Source organism: Coregonus lavaretus (assembly GCF_964263955.1).
Source record: "Coregonus lavaretus genome assembly, chromosome: 31".
NCBI classification, from domain to species: Eukaryota; Metazoa; Chordata; class Actinopteri; order Salmoniformes; family Salmonidae; genus Coregonus; species Coregonus lavaretus.
In genome coordinates, this window is record NC_140018.1 from 21,322,119 (window position 1) to 21,327,162 (window position 5,044).

The following is a 5,044-nucleotide window of genomic DNA, read 5'->3' on the forward strand; positions in this document are numbered from 1 at the left end:
GTGCAGGGGTTGAGAGCCACCACAGTGAGCACTTGGAGTCACAATGCAGGGCTATATTTGGGCCTCCATCTTGTGCCCGCTGAATGAGCAGCTTGGTGTCACACTATGATTTTCCACCCACTGGGGCCTGGAGAACAGAAAGGCTGCATTTAAACTGCTTTTACTTCCACTAATGTCAGTACGCATTGAGCGGTAATGTTATTTGTGCTCAGTCTCTGGCATTTCCGCCTGCAAGTTTGTAGTTATCATACTTTTGATTGGCTGTGACGAAGCCTTGCATGTTGCTCAAGCTTCTCCTGCTTACCAAACACCATTTACTTCCCAATTACTATGCTAATGTATGCCAGCAAAAATCCTTTAAAATACATTCAATTTGTCACCTCCACATGGGGGACCGGCAGTGTTAATGAGAAGACTATGAAGTGTCGTTCTCTCGTTATCAAGCTGACAGAGAGCCTGCGACGGTGCACACACTCCACCATGACAAAAATGTATACAAACAACTTACCCGGCAAAGATGTCATTATCTATCAGGATGAAAAACCACAGTTGTCAAGAGCACCTATTTCTGTTTTACTACAAATGATTGTGTTTGCAGAGGAATGGATGAGAAGGGTTTAATTTTTCCATCTAATTTTTATTATTATTTTTATTTCACCTTTATTTAACCAGGTAAGCCAGTTGAGAACAAGTTCTCATTTACAACTGCGACCTGGCCAAGATAAAGCAAAGCAGTGCGATAAAAACAACAACACAGAGTTACATATGGGGTAAAAAAACATAAAGTAAAAAAATACAACAGAAAATATATATACAGTGTGTGCAAATGTAGCAAGTTATGGAGGTAAGGCAATAAATAGGCTATAGTGCAAAATAATTACAATTAGTATTAACACTGGAATGCTAGATGTGCAAGAGATTATGTGCAAATAGAGATACTGGGGTGCAAAAGAGCAAAAATAAATAACAATATAGGGATGAGGTAGTTGGGTGGGCTAATTTCAGATGGGCTGTGTACAGGTGCAGTGACCGGTAAGGTGCTCTGACAACTGATGCTTAAAGTTAGTGAGGGAGATAAGAGTCTCCAGCTTCAGAGATTTTTGCAATTCGTTCCAGTCATTGGCAGCAGAGAACTGGAAGGAATGGCGGCCAAAGGAGGTGTTGGCTTTGGGGATGACCAGTGAGATATACCTGCTGGAGCGCATACTACGGGTGGGTGCTGCTATGGTGACCAATGAGCTAAGATAAGGCGGGGATTTGCCTAGCAGTGATTTATAGATGGCCTGGAGCCAGTGGGTTTGACAACGAACATGTAGTGAGGACCAGCCAACAAGAGCGTACAGGTCACAGTGGTGGGTAGTGTATGGGGCTTTGGAGACAAAACGGATGGCACTGTGATAGACTACATCCAATTTTCTGAGTAGAGTGTTGGAGGCTATTTTGTAAATTACATCGCCGAAGTCAAGGATCGGTAGGATAGTCAGTTTTACGAGGGCATGTTTGGCAGCATGAGTGAAGGAGGCTTTGTTGCGAAATAGGAAGACGATTCTAGATTTAACTTTGGATTGGAGATTCTTAATGTGAGTCTGGAAGGAGAGTTTACAGTCTAACCAGACACCTAGGTATTTGTAGTTGTCCACATACTCTAGGTCAGACCCGTCGAGAGTAGTAATTCTAGTCGGGTGGGCGGGTGCCAGCAGCGTTTGATTGAAGAGCATGCATATAGTTTTACTAGTGTTTAAGAGCAGTTGGAGGCTACTGAAGGAGTGTTGTATCGCATTGAAGCTTGTTTGGAGGTTTGTTAACACAGTGTCCAATGAAGGGCCAGATGTATACAAAATGGTGTCGTCTGCGTAGAGGTGGATCTGATAGTCACCAGCAGCAAGAGCGTCCAGACAACAGGCCCTCCGATTTGACACATTGAACTCTATCTGTGAACCAGGCGAGGCAGTCATTTGAGAAACCAAGGCTATTTAGTCTGCCAATAAGAATGCGGTGGTTGACAGAGTCGAAAGCCTTGGCTAGGTCAATGGAGACGGCTGCACAGTACTGTCTATATCGATCGCGGTTATAATATCGTTTAGGACCTTGAGCGTGGCTGAAGTGCACCCATGACCAGCTCGGAAACTGGATTGCATAGCGGAGAAGGTACGGTGTGATTCGAAATGGTCGGTGATCTGTTTGTTAACTTGGCTTTCAAATTCTTTCGAAAGGCAGGGCAGGATGGATATAGGTCTGTAACAGTTTGGATCTAGAGTGTCAACCCCTTTGAAGAGGGGGATGACCGCGGCAGCTTTCCAATCTCTGGGGATCTCAGACGTTAGGAAAGAGAGGTTGAACAGGCTAGTAATAGTAAACTAGTTTCCTAGCCTCAGTGCAGTGGGCAGCTGGGAGGAAGTGCTCTTATTCTCCATGGACTTTACAGTGTCCCGAAACTTTTTGGAGTTAGTGCTACAGAATGCAAATTTCTGTTTGAAAAAGTTAGCCTTTGCTTTCCTGACTGCTTGTGTATTTTGGTTCCTAACTTCCCTGAAAAGTTGCATATCGCGGGGGCTATTTGATGCTAATGCAGTACGCCACAGGATGTTTTTGTGCTGGTCAAGGGCAGTCAAGTCTGAGGAGAACCAGGGGCTATATCTGTTCTTAGTTCTGTATTTTTTGAATGGGGCATGTTTATTTAAGATTGAGAGGAAATTACTTTTAAAGAACAACCAGGCATCCTCTACTGACGGAATGAGATCTACAGTGGGGAAAAAAGTATTTAGTCAGCCACCAATTGTGCAAGTTCTCCCACTTAAAAAGATGAGAGAGGCCTGTAATTTTCATCATAGGTACACGTCAACTATGACAGAAAATCCAGAAAATCACATAGTAGGATTTTTTATGAATTTATTTGCAAATTATGGTGGAAAATAAGTATTTGGTCAATAACAAAAGTTTCTCAATACTTTGTTATATACCCTTTGTTGGCAATGACACAGGTCAAACGTTTTCTGTAAGTCTTCACAAGGTTTTCACACACTGTTGCTGGTATTTTGGCCCATTCCTCCATGCAGATCTCCTCTAAGCAGTGATGTTTTGGGGCTGTCGCTGGGCAACACGGACTTTCAACTCCCTCCAAAGATTTTCTATGGGGTTGAGATCTGGAGACTGGCTAGGCCACTCCAGGACCTTGAAATGCTTCTTATGAAGCCACTCCTTCATTGCCCGGACGGTGTGTTTGGGATCATTGTCATGCTGAAAGACCCAGCCACGTTTCATCTTCAATGCCCTTGTTGATGGAAGGAGGTTTTCACTCAAAATCTCACGATACATGGCCCCATTCATTCTTTCCTTTACACGGATCAGTCGTCCTGGTCCCTTTGCAGAAAAACAGCCCCAAAGCATGATGTTTCCACCTCCATGCTTCACAGTAGGTATGGTGTTATTTGGATGCAACTCAGCATTCTTTGTCCTCCAAACACGATGAGTTGAGTTTTTACCAAAAGCTTATATTTTGGTTTCATCTGACCATATGATATTCTCCCAATCCTCTTCTGGATCATCCAAAGGCACTCTAGCAAACTTCAGACGGGCCTGGACATGTACTGGCTTAAGCAGGGGGACACGTCTGGCACTGCAGGATTTGAGTCCCTGGCGGTGTAGTGTGTTACTGATGGTAGGCTTTGTTACTTTGGTCCCAGCTCTCTGCAGGTCATTCACTAGGTCCCCCCGTGTGGTTCTGGGATTTTTCTTGTGATCATTTTAACCCCACGGGGTGAGATCTTGCGTGGAGCCCCAGATCGAGGGAAATTATCAGTGGTCTTGTATGTCTTCCATTTCCTAATAATTGCTCCCACAGTTGATTTCTTCAAACCAAGCTGCTTACCTATTGCAGATTCAGTAAGGCAATAAGGCAGTGATCGCTGAGATCCTGGTTGAAGACAGCGGAGGTTTATTTAGAGGGTAAGTTAGTCAGGATGATATCTATGAGGGTACCTATGTTTACGGATTTAGGGTTGTACCTGGTAGGTTCGTTGATAATTTGTGTGAGATTGAGGGCATCTAGTTTGGATTGTAGGATGGCCGGGGTGTTAAGCATATCCCAATTTAGGTCACCAAGTAGTATGAACTCTGAGGATAAATGGGGGGCAATCAATTCACATATGGTGTCCAGGGCACAGCTGGGGGCTGAGGGGGGTCTGTAGCAAGCGGCAACAGTGAGAGACTTATTTCTGGAAAGGTGGATTTTTAGAAGTAGAAGCTCAAACTGTTTGGGCACAGACCTGGATAGTATGATAGAGCTCTGCAGGCTATCTCTACAGTAGATTGCAACAGTTTGAGCTGACAGCTATTATTACAGGAGCTGGCTGGTGGCAAACTTTTAGAGGTTTTGTTTTATAAAATGTGGGGATAGTTAGAGAGGAGATGCAATATAGTGCACGGTTGTGTTTTGCAGTTTTGGCTCTACGTTTAAAACATTTATAGGGTTGTAATACAATGACAGTCTGTTTAAAAATGATAAACAGCAGCTGAGATCATATCACTGTCAAAACAACCTTACAGCCACTCATAAAGAATTTATCCAATTTATCTATTACACTGTACTGCGGTATACTTTCATTTATAGGCTAACATTTTATTTTATGAGAGCTTCTAAGGTCTGTCTCCCGGAGTTAGTAGCGCCTTGGAATAGCTGTGATGTGAATAAAATGGCATATTATGGGTACATTTCTTCTGTATTGAGCTTCTGGTTATTTGTCTGTCGAGCTAACCCATTTTCTTATGGACTGGAATGTGTGTGTTTCTCGTTAAGAGCTTGTCCAGCACTGCACAAAGGAATTGTTATGTTTGGGCAGAGTCTGCGTCTAAAAAAGGCAGACAGAAATGCCAGAGAAAATATAGGCCAAACATTAAATGATAAGTGTGGTGATTTTTCTTTTTAATTGAATGGCTGGGCCGTCATTCCCATGGAACTTAGTGTTATGTGAGTGTGTGAAGAGAAGAGTTGTAGTAAGACACTGACACACACACACCCTCACAACACATCCGACTCGCTCTAAAT